At 53.5% G+C, this 18,722-nt stretch overlaps 1 long non-coding RNA gene across 1 annotated transcript; it reads right to left on the bottom strand.

Annotated features, from left to right (window-relative positions):
• Positions 1–1,283: 1,283 nt before the first annotated feature.
• On the bottom strand, positions 1,284–2,844 carry LOC132540225 (uncharacterized). Its single transcript, XR_009551434.1, has 2 exons — positions 2,804–2,844; positions 1,284–1,759 (listed from the first exon to the last, which is right to left on the bottom strand). It is a non-coding gene; the product is annotated as an uncharacterized LOC132540225 (long non-coding RNA).
• Positions 2,845–18,722: the final 15,878 nt, after the last annotated feature.

Raw genomic sequence — 18,722 nt, forward strand, 5'->3', positions numbered from 1 at the left:
AGTGTGAATGGTGACCAGAAGCTATAGAGCTTTGCTTGTAGTCTCTTCTTAACTGTGCTTCATATATCTCATCTCTCTCTCTATTTATCTCTCTCGCTCTCTCTTTCTCTCTCAATCTCTATCTCTCTACCAAGGACTCTTTGTCCTCCCTGTGCAGGTTCCAGGACCAGAGTAGGTCCTGGATCAGAAGAAGAGCTGAGTGAGTGTGTACTAATGGGGAGACTGGAGGATTGCTATGTTGTGAGAAATAATACCTGAGTTAAAATAAAACTCAAGGGTCTGTGTGAAAGCTACTTGTGAGTGAGGATCCACCCTGTCAGCTGCATGCTGCCCAGAGAACAGCCGTCCTGGACTCTGCCCAGGATGCTCATCAGCCAAGTGCCCTGTAGGAGTCGCCCAGGGTCTCCATGAAAACACTGTGTATCTGTGAGTGTTTCTGGACTTCTGAGACTTGCTCTTTAGTGCTAACACATGAAAACTGCTAAGGCAGACTTAGTCTGATCTCTCCACCAGTAATCGCTAAAATGAGTCTGTGTAAGGCTGGACTGTTTGACAGACAAGACAGGTCACTGAGGAGGAGCAGGGAACTGTCCTGCATGTAGGCTCTATTTGTTTGGTTTGAGATTCACACTGTACCTGGGCCTCCTCCCACTGAGAATAGAGGGATCAGAGGAGCATCCCCTAGACACTTACTGAGCAGGTCTTTGCTGAGGGTCTCCAGGTCACTCTAATGTGGTGTTTCCCATGCTGCAGATGATACTCCTGGGGGTGGGGAGGCAGACTGGCCACAGTCACAGGGTACATCTAGCATCAGCCGTGCAACTGAGTCCCTCCAGAGCCCCAGCTGCTGGCCACACTGCCCTGCAAGTCTGCTGCTCTACAGGTCACTGTGTTCAAGACCAGATGTTGCACCGTGGTCCACACCCCGGCGGGAAGTTGCTGGTACTCTCTCTCCCTATCTATCTCCTCCTGCCTTCAAAGTTGCTATTCCAGGGAAAAATATATAAATAGGACCACCAGGATAGTGGGGGGTCACTGTGAAGGCATGAAGCCTGGTGGCAAGAAATTAAAGCGTAACATGCAGGTGGATGCCAAGCCCCTACCGGCTTGTGTTGACTATATCTATATCAATACTTTTATTACATACATAGAACGAAAAATGGGGAGCAGAAAATAAGACTAATACCAGGAGCAATGTGTATCATTGTTAAGGAACCAAGTCCCAGCAGTGATTGGAAATACTGAAATAAAAGGTTCATACAATAAACTAATAGTAGACAGAATAAAAAATAAAATATGCTTTAATCTAGTAAATTAAAAATAGATATAGTAATAACTAAGTAAAATAATGAAATAAAAAACTCCAAATGAAAAAAGTTAAGTTGAAAAATAAATTTAAATAAAGAACAAATGTTGGTGGCTGTCCCCCTGGTTAACCACACACATTGCCACATGACAGTGTGTGTGTATCTGAGTTCCAATTCCTGCTCCCCACCTGCAGGGAGAAGCTTCAAAATCTGTGAAACAGGTACAGCAGGTATCTTTTTCTTATTCTCTAATTCCCTCTCTTCTTTTCTCTAAGTTTAAGTCTATCAAATAAAAATACAATAAAATAAAATCATCCCGAGACATGTAAGCTAAATGTGCAGAGCTGCCAGGCCAGTGATGAGGGTGTGGATTTCATAGTCATCCCGGCTCCCAGCTCTGGACTTGACTGTGGGAGTGGTCTTTGGAGGGGCTGCAGCACTTGCAGGGAGACCTGCAGATGAAGGGGCAGGAAAGGCGGGGGCCCCAGTTGGGGTTGTGTTGGTCTGCCTGGGTCTGCAGTCAGAACTTGAAGCTCTGAGGCCCTTCCTCATAGAGAGCCCAGGGTTGGACAGGACAGTGGCAGAGTGACCCTGGGCCACAGTCCCAGGAATGCTCAGATGGGTTAGGGTCAGAGCCTGCATCTTACTTATAATTGAAGCCAAGCCACTGGAGACGCTGGTGCCAGCAGCATAAAGGTTTGAGTGAGCTGCCCCTCCAGACAGGATGGGAACCTTAGGACCTGCCCCCAGGGCACCAGAAGTGGTGACTCCAGATGGAGCAGTGGTGGTTTTCCTTCTGGCAGACCTGGCTGATCTGTGGTCCATCCCACCCAGGGCCCAAGATGTGGACAGGGCAGTGGGTAAAGGACCCTGGGCCACAGTCAGCCCTGTGTTGGAGTCACTCAAGCTCAGAACCTGTAGCCTACTGATAAGGAAATTCAAGTTACTGGTGACTCTGGTGCCAGAGTCCGGAAGACTTGAGTGAGATGCCCCTCCAGACAGATTGAGACTATTCAAGGGACTTGCTCCCAGAGCACCAAGAGGAATGACTCTAGATGGTGCAGTGGCAGATTTCCTTTTACTGTCCTCCCTGCAGGCCCTGTGTTCTTTCCCATGCAGGGTCCCAGAGGAGGACAGGGCACTGGCTGAGTTACCATGGGCCACAGTCCCTGCAATGCTGGCATGATTAAGGCTTAGAGCCTGCAGCTTCCTTATTGCTGGCTTTATATCTCTGGTGGCTCTGTTGCCAGCACCAGGAATGCTTGTGTGAGCTGTGCCTCCAGACAGGTTGACGCTAATAGAGGGACCTGCTCCCAGACCACCAGAAGGAGTGACTCCAGATGGTGCAGTGGTAGATTTCCTATTCTTGACTGTTCTGCACACTCTGTGGTCTTTCCCACCCTGGTTCCCAGAGGAGGACAGAGCAGTAGTCATTGAACCCTGGGCCTCAGTCCCCGGGATGCTAGCATGGGTAAGGCTCAGAGCCTGCAACTTACTGTTAGGTGACTCCAAGTCACTGGTGTCTGTGGTGCCAGCACCAGGCATGCCGACTTCAGATGGTGCAGTGGTGGACTTTCTTTTCCTGTGATACCTGCAGGCCCTGTGTTCTTTCCCACCCAGGGATCCAGAGGAGGACAGGGCAGTGGTTGAGTTACCCAGGCCCACACTCCCCATGTTGGTCGAGTCCCCCAGGCTCAGTGTCTGCTGCATGGTGATAGCACCCACTCTCCTGTCTCCAGCATTGTGTAGGCTGCTATCTCTTGTCCCTGCAGAAGTGGTGGGAATGCCTGAGGGGGTTTCAGCCTGCAAAACAGCAGATGTGGGCTGGCTGTTGGTTTTGGCCCCCACGGTGGACAATGTAGCACAGGAGCCCCAATTACCTGGGGTCACCATGGAGTAGGGCCCCCCGTCTGCTCTTTGCTGGAGGGTGCTCCACTGGAGGGACCACTGGCAGAGGTAGGGGTCCTGGAATCCTTTCCTGAGTGGCCCCCAGGGAGCACCTGCACAGGGGATGAATGGACTGTGCCCTGGCTTCCCTGTGTGCTGGAAGGATCTTGCTTTGGCACCTGAGGGGTGCTCATGGCAGTGCCCCCATCACCCCTGTTGCTGTTGCTGTTGCTGGGGTCAGCTCTGGACACTGTGGTGGGAGCAGTACCTATTACTACCTTGGGCCTGCCAGGGTAGACTTCTGCCATGTAGATGACAAATCTAGGGACAGTACTCCTGGCTGTGGGGGTGTGCTGCATCTGTGTTGTGTCAGTCTCAGAGCTGGGTGCTTTGGAGTCCATTGCACCCAGGGCGCCAGAGGAGGAAAAGGCAGTGGCTGAGGGACCCTGGGTCACAGTTCCCTGTTTGGAAAGATCATGGCTCAGAGTGCCAGTGTGAGTCCCTCCACTGGGCAGAGTGGTGATACCTGTTGCCCTTGCATTGCCAGCATTGCCATCAACCTGGGCAGTTGTAGACGGGGGCTGGCTGCTGGTTTGTGCCCTCACCATGGGTAGTGTAGAGCAGGAGCTCTGAGTCACTGGGGGTGCAGTGGAGTCGTGGGGAGCAATGCCTGCCTTGGAGGAGGGCACCCCATCTGCTCCTGTGCTGGAGTGTGCTACACTGGAGGGACCACTGGTAGAGGTGGGGGTCCTGGTATCCTTCCCTGTGTGGCCCCCAGGGAGCACCTGCACAGGGGAAGCACCTGAACTGTGCCCTGGCTCCCCTGTGTGCTGCAAGGATCTTGGCTTGGGACCTGAGGGTTGCTCTTGGCAGTGCCCCCATCACCCCTGTTGCTGTTGCTGGGGTCAGCTCTCGACACTGCGGTGGGAGCTGTCCTTCCCACATCCTTGGCCCTGCCTGGGTAGACCTCTGCCATGTATAATGCAAATCGAGGGACAGTACTCTTGGCTGTGGGGGTCTGCCGCATCTGTGCTGGGTCAGTATCAGAGCCAGAGCCGGGGGCTTTCGAGCCCATTGCACCCAGGGCGCCAGAGGAGGAAAAGGCTGTGGCTGAGGGACTCTGGGACATCGTCCCCTGCTTGGAACGAGCATGTCTCAGGTTGTCCGAGTCACTCCCCGCACTGGGCAAGGTGATGTCTGCTGTCTCTTTGGAGGGGCCTGCAGTGCAGGCATCACCAGCAGCCAGGGCAGCAGCAGAGGGGGAATGGCTCCTCTTCTGGGCTCCCTTCCTAGGAGTTTTGGTTGAGGACCCCTGTACTTCTGTTGGTGCAGCCCTGCCCACAGTGACCTGATGGACCCCTGAGCTGTCAGAGGAGGCATGGCTTCTTTTGGAGGCTCTCGTCTTAGGTCTTGTGCCTCTGCTCCTCTTCTGCCCAGAGGTCCCAGACATGTCACCCTGTTCCATGATGGGTAATTGGGGAGGACACACCCCAGAAGGAACCTTGAATTGCTTGGACCTTGAATTGGACACTGAGCTGGAGTAGGATCTGAATATTCCAGTGGTAATATCTCCGCACAGGTGTGTGTGTGTGTGTGTGTGTGTGTTAGGGGCAGGACCCAAATGTGGCCCAGAGAGGCCACCCCCCACCCTGATCCCACACCTCCCCTGACCTCCCCTGCCCCTTAGTGTTCCTGTCCACCTGATACAGGTGCTGTTGATGGCAGGACAAGTCCTCGTTTTCTGAATAAAGGACAGGAGGGAGCAGTTCACCGCATAGGGATCAAACCTGGAGAGAGCAATCTCTTGATCAGAGGTCAGCTCAGAATCAGAGATGCCAACTGCTTGACCTGTTGCCAGGAGACCAGTGGAAGCTGTTGGCCAGGGCAGCCCATGTCCAGTGGGGGTGGGGGCCTGGGGGAGGTCATCCCGACAGAGACAGTCTTGGACTACACGGACTGTCTGGGTGCTGGCCTGGGGGGTGACAGGCCCTCTGAAAGAAGCATGTCCCCTCCCCGTGCAGCAACCCCAACCTATACTGGGTGCTTGAGGGACAGCTTTTCTTACCCCCCCCATCGGAATGTGGACTGTCCCAGTGCCCTGTGATTGGTGGAAACTGTTTTTCTAATGTCAGCTCAGGTGATGGTGTTCCATTAACTATCCCTCCCCCAACCCATGATAGGAATGTTCCACTTTCTACTGGGCACATTTGCACATCTGATAGATAGGGGGACATTCACTGTATCACACTGAGTATTGAAATCTACTCTTAATTGTATGGTTGTTAATGTGACTCATCTTATGAATATGTTTCATGTATGTTCTGCTCCTTATTTGGTTCATAGACAGGGTAATCCATGTAACCCCTTCATGTTATTATGGGTCCCTAATAATCAAGCAATGCCCAAGTTGTTCCTTCCTTTTTTAAAGTCACCTTCTGTTAGTGGGAGCAGCTTTCTACCATTTTCTACCAGTGGGTGCTGCTTTGTCTTAGAAGCTCAGGTGGGTTTCTTGTAGAGAGCAAGTCAACAAATTGTATTGGGGAAATTGGGTTGAAACCTGCAGAAGAAACTGGACCACAACATTGCACTGCACAGAAAAGAGAACTCCAGATAGGTCAAGGGATCTGCAGAAGGGTCACCTAGAACAGCAGGCAGTGGAGCATAATCAAGAGGAGTATAGAACAACTTGCCACAGAGACCTGGAGAGAGAAATGGACACCTGACTTAAATTACACTTTACATGCTTCCTTAGGGGGTACACAGAGACTACATGATAGGGAAGGGTGCAGCTGTTTCTCTTCTTATGTGGGGGTCTGTAGAGTCCTCTGCCAAGTGCTGTCCTCCATGGAGCTGCTCTGGGGCAGGTGGTTGCTGTGAGCTGTGGATTGTGTTGCACTGGTGCTGCCATCCTGATGTGGAGCCTTGATTCATGACCTGAGAAAGAGGTGGATCTTGACTCACAAGTGGCTTTCACACAGACCCTTGACTATCTTAGCAGGAGAGTAGAGAGCACCCACTATCTGGATTAGTTGAGTGACAGGACCCCGTGACTGACTTAGCAGGTGAGTGGACAGGACCAGTTGACTGAGGGGAGTAGGGGGCCTGAGGGTGTTCAGAGGCCTGGGGTGCTGAGTGGAGGAGGAGGCCTGAGGGTATTCAGAGACCTGGGGTGCTGAATGGAGGGGCCCTGAGGGTGTTTAGGGGCTTGAGGTGCTGAGAGGAGGAGTGGACCTTAGGGTGTTCAGGGGCCTGGGGTGCTGAGGGGAGGAGGGGGCCTGAGGTTGTTCTGGGGCCTGGGGTGCTGAGAAGAGAAGGAAGCCTGAGGGTGTTCAGGGGCCTGGGGTGCTCAGGGGATATTGGGGCCTGAGGGTATTCTGGGGCTTGGGGTGCTGAGAGGATGGGGCCTGAGGGTGTTCAGGGGCCCTGGGTGCTGAGGGGAGGAGGGGTCTGAGGGTATTCAGGGGCCTGGGGATGCTCCATGCGTGCTTAGGCACAGTGCTCTTCTGGGGCATTCCTCAGGATGTTCCTTGGGGTTCTCTGCCTGGGAGCGGCTGGGGTGCTCTGCCCCGCTTTGCCCCTCCCCTGCTCGCCCCTCTGCACCCCTCCCTGTCCCCGCTGGTGCACCTGTGCATGTGCTGCCCCACATTCAGCCAGTGTGGTTGCTGAGAGCACAGCCACAGGATGGAAGACACGGGCTCAGGGGCTGCTGGCTCTGGCCCTTCTGGTACTGCTGGCTGCGGTGTGTGAACAGAGGTGCTTATCCTGCAAGCCTGGCAGGGGGGCGCGGGGCTGCACTGGGGTTAAATGCACCCCAGCAGCTGGCAGGACCCTGAGAATGGCCGCCCCCATTGGGCCAGGACCCCGCTGTCTGCACTCCAGACCGGGTGAGGGCCCCGGAACTGCCCCCTCCAGCGGGGGGACCCTGAGAATGGCCGCCCCCTTAGGGCCAGGACCCCTCCGTCTGCACCCTAGATTGCGTGGGGGCCCCGGAACTGCCCCCTCCAGCAAGAGGACCACAGAACAGCCCCTCGGTCAGGCTGGGACTCCGAGATCTTCCCCCTCCAGCGGGCTGGGACCCTAGTGGAGGAGTGGGGGCTGCAATTGGATGCTGGGCTGGGCTGCGCCATCAGGGCTGCTGCCCACACTCAGGCCTGTGGTCACTGCTGCCCCACAGGACCCCCCTGGTGGCTGTCAGCATGAACATAGACATCTCCAGTATCAACATGGTGTCAGAGATCAACATGGTGAGTGGGATCGTGGGAGAGGGGGCCTGTGGTCAGATGGCGGCCTGTGGGCTGAGAGGATCTGGGGCTGTGAATCTGCAGGTTGTAAGGAGGGGGGCTGTGATGGTCTGGGGGCTGTGAGGGTCTTGGGCATGTGAGGTTTGGGAGTTGTGATTGTCGGGTTGTGAGGGTCTCAGTGCTTGTGGGTCTGGGGAAATATGATTTGGGAGCTGTGAGTTGGGGGAACGGGTTTGGTGGCTGTTAGGTGAGGGCTTTGGATTGGGGGTCTGTGGGTTTGGGGTTGTGGGTTTGGGGAGCTGTTGGTTTTTGGGTCTGTGGGTTTGGGGGTTCTGGGATTTAGGGGCTGTGGGTTTTGGGGCTGTTGGTTTGGGTGGCTGTGGATTGGGGGGCTATGGGTTTGGTGGTTGCGCTTTTGTGGGCTGTGGGTTTTGGGGTGTTGGTTGGGGGGTTGTGGGTTTGAGGGCTGTGGGTTAGTGGGCTGTGGTGTTTAGGAGCTGTGGGTTTAGGGGCTTGGGTTTGGGCCAGTGGATTTGAGTGGCTGTGGATTTGTGGTTCTATGGTTTTTGGGGCTGTGGAATGTGGTTCTGTTAGTTTGGGGGTCTGTTGGTTTGTGGTTGTGGTTTTTAGTGACTGTGGGTTGGGGGTCTGTGGGTTTAGGAGTCTGTGGGTTTTAGGGCTGTGGGTTGGGGGGTTGTGGGTTTAGGGACATGTGGGTTTTGGGGCTTTGGGTTTGTGGACTGTGGGTTTGGAGGCTGTTGTTTTTGTGCATTGTGGGTTTGGGTAGCTGTGGGTTTTTGGTTTGTGTGTTTGGGGTTTGTGGCTTTGGGTGTTGTTGGTTGTGGGTTTGGGGGATGTGTGTTTTGGGTTTGTGGGTTGGGGGCTGTGGTTGGGGGCTATGGTTTTGGGGGCTGTGGGTTTGGTTGTTGTGGGTTGGGGCTGTGGGTTTGGGGGCTGTGGGTTTGGGTGTTGGGGTCTTGGGGGCGGGTCCCTTTGTGGCCAGAATCGGGACGCCTGGTTGACTGGCTGGAGACACCTGGGAGCCCCAGAGCAGGGACACATGGGGTGGGGAGACACCTGGGGCCCAGGGCAGGGACATCTGGGGCAGGGAGACACCTGGGGGTCTGGGACCGGACATCTGGGGCCAGAGGGTGAACACCTGGGTGGGGACACACCTGTGTGTCCGGAGGTGTGGACACCTGGGGCAGAGATACCTGGGGGCCTGAACCTGATATCTGGAGTGGACAAGGGACACCTGGGGTGGGGGAAAACTGGGGGCCTGGGGCGTGGACACTTGGGGCGGGGAGAGACCTGGGCACCTCAGACCAGTCATCTGGGGATAGAAGGGGGCTTCTGAGGTGGGGGGAAACCTGGAGGCCCGGGGCGTGGACACCTGGTGTTGGGAGAGACCTGCGGGCCTGGGACTGGACATCTGTGGGGATTTGTGAGGGGGCACCTGGGGAGGGAGGAAACCTGGGGGCCCGGCAGAAATCTGGGGACCCGGAGGATACCTGGGGCGGGGATCCCTGGGGGCTGCTGAGGCTCCCTGGGAGGAGGCTGGGAAGCTGGGCCTGGGGGTCAGGGAAACCTGCAGTAGGGAACACCTGGGGGACAACTGAGGGCAGGGACATCTAGGGGTCTGGAGGCCCAGAATAAACCTTGGGGGTGGACACTTGTGGCCCCACCATAGACCAGCCTGGGAAGATTTGTGCTGCAGCAGCGTGACCTGGTGGCCTCTGCAGGCAGTGTAGCCACCCTGCAGCTGGCAGCCCTCATGGCTGCCCACCCTCTATACCAGGCTCCAAGTGACAGTGGTACCCAGAGGCCCAACACCGTGTCCCCGAGGTCTGGAGTACAACTGGACTCCCAGTGTGTACTGAGTCAGCTGAGAGTGAACACATGCGTCCGGCTCTGGCCTGGCCCTGGCTTGTGGGGGTCTCAGTGGCTCTATGTCAGGAAGCCCTGGACTTGGAGTCAAATGGCCACCAGGGACTCAGCTGTGCAGGACAGGAATCAGGAGGAGTGGGTGCTGCAGGGACACCTGGGTTGACTCCAGAGGAGGAGGGCTCCTGGTGTGCTGCAGGGACACCTTGGGGGTTCCAGATGAGGAGGGGCCTGAGGGTGTTCAGGGGCCTGTGGTGCTGAGAGGAGGTGGGGGCCTGATTGTGTTCAGGCTCCTGGGGTGCTGAGAGGCGGAGGAGGCCTTAGGGTGTTCAGGAACCTGAGGTGCTGAGAGGAGGAGGGGGCCTTAGGGTGTTTAGGGGCCTGGGGTGCTGAGAGGAGGAGGGGGACTGAGGGTGTCCAAGGGCCTGGGGTGATGGGAGGAGGAGGCCTGAGGGTGATCAGAGGCCTGGGGTGCTGAGAGGAGGAAGGGTCCTGAGGGTCCTAGGGCCAGGGGTACTGAGAGGAGGAGGGGGCCTGAGGGTGTTCAGTGGCCTGGAGTTCTGAGTGAAGGAAGGGTCCTGAGGGTGGGGGCCTGGGGTGTTGAGGGGAGACGGGGGCAGGAGGGTGTCCAGGGGCCGGTGTTGCTGAGGGGAGGAGGGGACCTGAGTATGTTCAGAGTCCTGGGGTCCAGAGTGGAGAGGGGGCCTGAGGGTATTCAGGGGCCTGGGGTGTTGAGGGGAGGAGGGGGCCAGAGTGTGTTCAGGGGCCTGGGGTGCTGAGAGGAGGGGCCCTGAGGGTGTTCAGTGGCCTGGGGTGCTGAGGGGAGGAACAGTCCTGAGGTTGTTCAGAGCCCTGGGTGCTGGGAAATTCTGCAGATGCAGTCACATCTGCCAATTTGTCACCTCAGGCTACTGCTAGCTCCCATGAGAGTTGGGACATTCTTGGAGTGCCTGTTTCGCCAAGTTTTGCCCTCAGGGCATTGTCAGACATGGCAGGCAGGAACCCAGAATGGTTTAGAGTAATTATTTGGGAAAATGCATGCAAAACCTCTTCCCATGGTCAATGAGGGTCAGGCCCTTTCCAAATTTTATCAAGTGGGTCTTTCCATTTGACCTTAATAGATGGGAGAGTAGATGGTGTTTGCCAGTGAAGAATATTAGGAGGTAAGTCCCAGTTATTGTAAATATTAAAGAGATTTCACATAGTTAAGGCTTTTGGTAGCTGGATATTGGGGTGGTACTGTTGCTGAGTGAGATGTTGTTGTGCGCGGGCCGCAGAGATAAGAAAGAGGGTGTCTGGAGTGAAGAGGAAACACAAATCTTTATTTGCGCTGGTATCTCAGAGTTGGGTGCTAGAGAAGCAGGTTGGGCCACGTGGAGGTAGCTAAAATGGCCGCCTCACACAGTAACCTTTCCTGCGTCTGAACACAGGAGTGAAGTGCTGGCAAGAGAGCGAGGTGTGGAAAACGAAGGGCTTTTATAGGAGTAGCTTTCACGAGAATGGGAAGGGGGAGGAGTAACCATAGCACTCCAGGATAGGATGATAACTCTCATGAGAATGGGAGGGGGCAGGAGTGACCAAAGCACTCCAGATATTGCGGGGATATACACAATGTCATGAGAGCATAACATGGCAGAACAGGTACTTCTAGAATGTCCCAACTCTCATGGGAACTAGCAGTAGCCTGAGGGGACAACATGGCAGATGTGACTGCATAGGCACAATTTCCCAGCATCTCCCCCTTTCCTTTTATCTAATGTCCAGGACAACAGTGTGTAAAGTCTATAAACTACTCAGGGTCAGTCTATGAAAAACCAGCAACATGAAGGGAAGGAAGCTGCTGTAAAATTGTCTAAAGTGTCCAAAGGGTATACCAGCAAGTACGATAGTAGTCTCAGTCCAAAGTAGGCGACTGGGGGGGGGGTGGCAGGGAATGAAATGCTGCATGAGGAAGGTCAGCCTCTGGAATTCTGCATTTCTGTAGAGAGTGAGCTCGAACTGCCAAAACGTGACAGGTCAAAGCAGAAGCAAGAAAGGCAGACAGGCAGTAAAAAAAGTTCTGTCCTTGGAGTCTGTGAATCCGGTTCTACAGATCGCATCAGGTGACATCTAGGGTTTCGTGGGGTGTGCCACTGTAGTCGTGTCATCTAGTGGGTGATGTCAGGGTGTGCAGGGGTCCAGATGTTTTTTTCCAGGATTATTGTGGAAGAAACAAAAACAATCTGCTTCTCGTGGTTAGCAGGGCATCTGATTTGAATTTTTTATAGAAAAAGAAGTTTGGTGCCTTAGCCAACTGAGTATTGGGGGATGTATCTTTCCTATTTATTAATTATATTATTATTATTATGTCATGGTAATCAGCCATTAACTGGAAGGTCCTGGGTGATTCATGGGGAAAAAGAACTATCTTTTAACAAGGACTCTAAGGTGTAGGGAAGCGGGATCTTTTCTTTTTCTTTTTCTTTTTTTGTATATTGCCTTTTGTTGCCCTAGTTGTTTTATTGTTGTAATTATATTGTTGTTATAACTGATATTGTGGTTGTTGGATAGAGACCTATTGTGATCAGAAGAAGTAAAACAAACTAGGGTCCCACAACTAAGGGTAGACAGGTAAGGAAGGTGGAATTTATCCATTGGTATGAAGAGGTAAGATCATATCTCAAGTCTAAGGGACGCAGTCAGTGGATGTGATGTCTAGGGGAACAGTCATTTGCCTTTGGGGGTAGTAAAGATGTCTGTGGCATGGGTAATGTTATAAAGGGAAACATCTTTTAAATTGTTGGCTGGCAAAGGCAAGCCTATGGTGGCAAGACAAGATACCCCATTTAAGTTTACAAGAATATGTGAATGTTGTTAATTTACATAGGTTGTGTATGGAGGAACTTTTTATATTTTAATGCCTTACCATATGAACAGATGATTCTTCATATGAAGGCTTGATAGCTGTACTCACTTACTTGTGAATAAAATAATAAAACTTGTAACAAGTTAGAGATTTATTATAATTGACTTTGGACTATAAACAGACTCAGGTTACTTAGAGAGTTAACACATATTAGTGACAATGGTTTTAACATTTAGAGTACTCTGAGCAGATGGGTCATACAAAAATTTTTGGTCATTCAACACACTCACTCACAAAACACAACTGGACAGTCATAACATAAAACATTCAGGGGAGGGGTAGGAGAGAGGGCTCTGTGAGCCAGATTTTCTAGGTTCTGCCATGTCATATTATGGATCCTGGGATGTATCCTGCGGCTAGTCCTCTTGTATTTCTTGTTCTTCAGGGATAACAGTGCCATCATGAGGGTATTGTTGGACAATGTGCCCCCCCCCCCATATCCAGCTAGCAAAAGCCTTAACTACGTTAAATCTCTTTAATATTTACAATAACTCAGACTTACCTCCTATTATTCTTCACTGGCACACACCATCTACTCTCCCATCTATTAAGGTCAAATGGAAAGACCCACTTGATAAAATTGGAAAGGGCCTGACCCTCCATTGACCATGGGAAGAGGTTTTGCATGCATTTTCCCACATAATTACTCTAAACCCGTCTGGGTTCCTGCCCTCCATGTCTGACATTGCCCTGAGGGCACAACATGGCGAAACAGGCACTCCAAGAATGTCCCAACTCTCGCGAGAGCTAGCAGTAGCCTGAGGGGACAACATGACAGATGTGGCTGCATCTGCACAATTTCCCAGCACCTGGGGTGCTGAGTAGAGGAGGGGGCATGAAGGTGCTCTGGGGCCTGAGGTGCTAAGAGGAGGAGGGGGCCTGATGGTATTCCTGGGCCTGGGTAGCTGAGAGGTGGAGGGGGCCTGAGGGCATTCAGGGTCATGGGGTGCTGAGAGGAGGGGTCCTGAGGGTGTTCAGAGGCCTGGGGTTCTGAGAGGAGGAGGAGGCCTGAGGGTGTTCAGAGGCCTGGGGTTCTGAGAGGAGGAGGAGGCCTGAGGGTGATCAGAGGCCTGGGGTGCTGAGATGAGGAGGGGGCCTAAGGGTGTTCAGGGTCCTGTGGTGCTGAGAGGACGAAGGGTCCTGAAGGTGTTCAGGGGCCTGGGGTGCTGAGGGTAAGAGGTAGCATGAATTTGTACAGGGGGCTGAGGTGCTGAGGGGAGGAGGGGGCCTGAGGGTATTTGGGGGCCTGTGGTGCTGAAAGGAGGGGGCCTGAATGTGTTCAGAGGCCTGGGGTGCGGAGAGGAGGAGGGGGCCTGAAGGTGTTCTGGTGGCTGGGTTGCTGAGAGGAGGAGGGGGCCTGATGGTGTTCCTGGGCCTGGGTAGCTGAGAGGAGGAGGGAGGCTGAGGGTGATCAGAGGCCTGGGGTGCTGAGAGGAGGAGGGGGCCTAAGGGTGTTCAGGTTCCTGGGGTGCTGAGGGGACGAGGTGGCCTGAATTTGTTCAGGGGGCTAGGGTGCTGAGGGGAGGAGGGGGCCTGAGGGTGTTCCGGGGCCTGGGGTACTGAGTGGAGGATGGAGGCTGAGGTTGTTCAGGGTCCTGGGGTGTTGAGAGGAGTCGGCCTGAGCATATTCAGAGGCCTGTGGTGCTGAGAGGAGGAGGGGGCCTGAGGGTGTTCAGGGGCCTCGGGTGCAGAGAGGAGGAGAGTGCCTGAGGGTGTTCAGGGGCCTGGGGTGCTGAGAGGTGAAGGGGGCCTGAGGATTTTCAGGGGCCTGGGATGCTGAGGGGAGGAGGTGGCCTGAGGGTGTTAGGGGCCTGGGGTGCTGAAAGGAGGAAGGGATCTGCTAGTATTCAGGTGCTTGGGGTGCTGAGAGGAGGAGGCAGCCTGAGGGTGTTCAGGTGCCTGGGGTGCTGAGAGGAGGCCTGAAGGTGTTCAGGGGCTTGGAGTGCTGAGGTGAGGAGGAGGCCTGATGGTGTTCAGGGGCCTTGGGTGCTGAGAAGAGGAGGTGGCTTGAGGGCGTTCCTGGGCCTGGGGTGCTGAGAGGAGGAGGGCGCCTGAGGGTGTTCAGGGTCCTGTGGTGCTGACAGGAGGAGGGTGCCTGAGAGTGTTTACAGGCCTGGGGAGCTGAGTGGAAGGTGCTTGAGGGTGTTCAGATGCCTGGGGTGCGGAGAGGAGGAATGGGCCTTAGGGTGTTCAGGGGCATGGGGTGCTGAGGGGAGGATGAGGCCTGAGGGTGTTCTGGTGGCTGGGGTTCTGAGAGGAAGAGCAGGCCTGAGGGTGTTCAGGGGCCTAGGTGCTGAGGGGAGGAGCTGGCCTTATGGTATTCAGGGGCCTGGGGTGCTGAGGAGAGGATGAGGCCTGAGGGTGTTTAGGGTCCTGGGGTTTTTGAGGGGAGAAGGAGGTCTGAGGGTGTTCAGGGGCCAGGGGTGCTGAGAGGGGGATGCGGCCTGAGGGTGTTCAGTGTCCTGGGTTGCTGAGTAGTCCTGAGGATGTTCAGGGGCCTGGGCGTGTTGAGAGGAGGAGGCAGCCTGAAGGTGTTCAGGGGCCTGGGGTGCTGAGAGGAGGATGAGGCCTGAGGATATTCAGAGGCCTGGGGTGCTTAGTGGAGGGTTTCTCAGGGTTTTCAGGGGCTTGGGGTGCTGAGAGGAGGAGTGGGCCTTAGGGTGTTCATGGTCCTGGGTTGCTGAGGGAGGATGAGGCCGAGGGTGTTCAGGCAGCTGGGGTTCTGAGAGGAGGAGGGGGCCTGAGGTTGTTCAGGGGCATAGGTGCTGAGGGGAGCAGGGGTCCTTATGGTGTTCAGGGGCCTGGGTTGCTGAGGGGAGGAGGAGGCCTGAGGGTTTTCAGGGTCCTGGGGTTTTGAGGGGAGAAGGAGGTCTGAGGGTGTTCAGGGGCCAGGGGTGCTGAGAGGAGGAGGTGGCCTGAGGGTGTTAGGGGCCTGGGGTGCTGAAAGGAGGGAGGGATATGCTAGTATTCAGGTGCTTGGGGTGCTGAGAGGAGGAGGCAGCTTGAGGGTGTTCAGGTGCCTGGGGTGCTGAGAGGAGGCCTGAAGGTGTTCAGGGGCTTAGAGTGCTGAGGTGAGGAGGAGGCCTGATGGTGTTCAGGGGCCTTGGGTGCTGAGAAGAGGAGGTGGCTTGAGGGCGTTCCTGGGCCTGGGGTGCTGAGAGGAGGAGGGCGCCTGAGGGTGTTCAGGGTCCTGTGGTGCTGACAGGAGGAGGGTGCCTGAGGGTGTTTACAGGCCTGGGGAGCTGAGTGGAAGGTGCTTGAGGGTGTTCAGATGCCTGGGGTGCGGAGAGGAGGAATGGGCCTTAGGGTGTTCAGGGGCATGGGGTGCTGAGGGGAGGATGAGGCCTGAGGGTGTTCAGGTGGCTGGGGTTCTGAGAGGAAGAGCAGGCCTGAGGGTGTTCAGGGGCCTAGGTGCTGAGGGGAGGAGCTGGCCTTATGGTGTTCAGGGGCCTGGGGTGCTGAGGAGAGGATGAGGCCTGAGGGTGTTTAGCGTCCTGGGGTTTTGAGGGGAGGAGGTCTGAGGGTGTTCAGGGGCCAGGGGTGCTGAGAGGAGGAGCCGGCCTGAGGGTGTTCAGGGGCCTGGGGTGTTGTGAGGGGGATGAGGCCTGAGGGTGTTCAGTGTCCTGGGGTACTGAGTAGTCCTGAGGATGTTCAGGGGCCTGGGCGTGTTGAGAAGAGGAGGCAGCCTGAAGGTGTTCAGGGGTCTGGGGTGCTGAGAGGAGGATGAGGCCTGACGATGTTCAGAGGCCTGGGGTGCTTAGTGGAGGGTTTCTCAGGGTTTTCAGGGGCTTGGGGTGCTAAGAGGAGGAGTGGGCCTTAGGGTGTTCATGGTCCTGGGTTGCTGAGGGAGGATGAGGCCGAGGGTGTTCAAGTAGCTGGGGTTCTGAGAGGAGGTGGGGGCCTGAGGTTGTTCAGGGGACTAGGTGCTGAGGGGAGCAAGGGGCCTTATGGTGTTCAGGGGCCTGGGTTGCTGAGGGGAGGAGGAGGCCTGAGGGTTTTCAGGGTCCTTTGGTGTTGAGAGGAGGAGGAGGCCTGAGGGTGTTCAGAGGCCTGGGGTGCTAAGAGGAGGAGGGGGGCTGAGGGTGTACAAGGGCCTGTGGTGCTGAGGGGAGGAGGGGTCTGAGGGTGTTCAGGGGCCTGGGGTTCAGAGGAGTAGGGGGCCTGAGGGTGTTCATGGGCCTGGGTTGCTGGAGGAGGTGGAGGCCTGAAGGTGTTCAGGGGCCTTTAGGAATTAAAAACATTTTACTAGGTACATATAAATATAATAAAATTTAATTCATAAAGCATGCAGTTCCATATGCTCACAGTATTAAACAATGAATGAAGTGTTCTCTGGATACAAAGGTAAACTTTCAAGGTTGTATAAGCAGATGGTGACATTCAGCTATTTGATAATACAGTTAACCACCATCACATATTCTTTTGCACATAAATATTTATTTCACTTCTGTGTCTGATCATCCATAGATCATGTGCCAGTTACATTATGTTTTCACACTCATAGAGAGAGAATAAGAGGCTCCACATTTCTGGAGCTGTTATAGTAAGATAGATGCATGAGAACTAAATAAGTAAAATTCTGGCATGGTAAATAGAGAAATCTAATGCAATATTGTTTGGCTGGTAGACTTTATAACTTAATGATGGTTAGAAAAGGTCTCAGAGAGAGGAAGACATTCTAGCAGGAGCTTGAAGGAGGTGAGGAAGACTGCTCTGCAGAACTCTCGAGGACACTGCTAAGACCCTACTTGGTATCCTTGAAAAAATTCATCAATCAGAATGGAAACAAATAAACAAAAGGCCCTCATTCTTGTAGGATAGACAATTGGATAGAGTGACTTTTACTCAGCTTGAGAAGAAATCCTTGAGAAGGTTCTGAAATGTATGGCATATTGTGATGGATCTGTCTGTTTGTCTGTTTGTCTATCTATCTGACTGTTGGTATCTGGGATCAGACATGGGGCCTGTTTCATGCAATTCCAATATGCTGATGCTTTAATTCCTGGGCCCCTGATGTTATATCGTGTTGCCTTACATGTTGTATTGGAATGTCAGGGGACAGGGAGATAGAAAGAAACCAGTTCCATCTGTCTTTCTAATCTATCACCTCTACCCCTATTCCAAGTCTCTTTGCAACATGCATGTTATACACTCAGAATGAGCTTGTCCTATGAATTCTGATGCTTCATAACTAAGACAGTGCTGTCTCTCCAGTTTATAACTTCTTAACTGTCTCTATAAGAAATAGTGCCATTGTCTCCGGTTTTTTATTTATAAAATGGAAATATTGACAAGAGCATAGGATAAGAGGGGTACATTCCCACACATTGCCCACCCTCAGAGCTCCATATCCCATATCCTCCCTTGACAGCTTCCCTATTCTTTATCCCTCTGGGAGTGTGGACCCAGGATCATTGTGGGGTGCAGAAGGTGGAAGGTCTGGCTTCTGTAATTGCTTCTCCACTGAACATGGTCACTGGCAGGTGGATCCATAATCCCAGCCTATCTCTCTTTCCCTAGTGAGTCAGGGCTCTGGGAAAGTGGGTTTCCAGGGCCAATTGGTGGCATTGTCTGCCCAAGGAAGTCAAGTTGGCATCTGGAACCCAAACCAGGTCTCTAATATTTTAAGAAATAGCGCTGCCTCTTTAGTTTGGCAGTCTGCCAGTGTATCTTCACTCCCTACCCCTATACCAAGTTTCCATGCAAACACATATTCTACCTCATGTTATAAAGTCAGACTGCGCTTATCCTATGAATTGTTCCTTTCTCTGCTTATCCTATGAATTGTTCCTTTACTCTGCTTATAAATCTGTCAGTGAAACTGAGAGCCCTAGGTGGGGAAGGGTGCCCACTGAAATAGAAGGACCAAAGGCAGCATAGATGCAGGGGCATTGCCCTCACTCATTCATACACTATTTCTCTGCCCCTCCTGTCTGGACCAGAGGGGGTTGCCTAGTATCTCCAGACACCACAAAGGTCTACTATATAAAGCCAAATAAGTATATAAAGCCAAATAAGTAGTTGACTAATCATGAACCGAAAGCTAGAATATTGATTTGCGTGGGGTCTCCATTTTATAGATAGCTAGTAGGCCCTTTTTGGTTATATTCCAAAGGTCCCATGATTATACTCATTTTTTTCTGAGCCAGACATTTAATATGCAGGTGGATCCAAAATATTGTCTGGGGAGATGATGTTATCTGGAAAAAGGACCAGAAAGCTGGATCATGGAAGAGTGTAGCTCCCAAATATGGGGAAGGTATATAAATATTGATGACTGTAAACCCCAATAATTTGATGTGATCTGGGGCCCTTATTCAGTTTAGGAGCCTATGTGACCTCTGTATCTCAGTAGATCTGAGCTCACATTCTGTTCATGAATAGGAATGTTCCAAGCTGCCCCGATTTCAGGACCCATCTTCCTCAGGTGTAGCATAGAATTTGTTGTCCAGCCTCCCTTTGGAGGATGGAATATTCTCTACCTTTGTTGATTCATGT

The sequence above is a fragment of the Erinaceus europaeus genome, chromosome 9, assembly GCF_950295315.1.
Source record: "Erinaceus europaeus chromosome 9, mEriEur2.1, whole genome shotgun sequence".
Lineage (NCBI taxonomy): Eukaryota > Metazoa > Chordata > Mammalia > Eulipotyphla > Erinaceidae > Erinaceus > Erinaceus europaeus.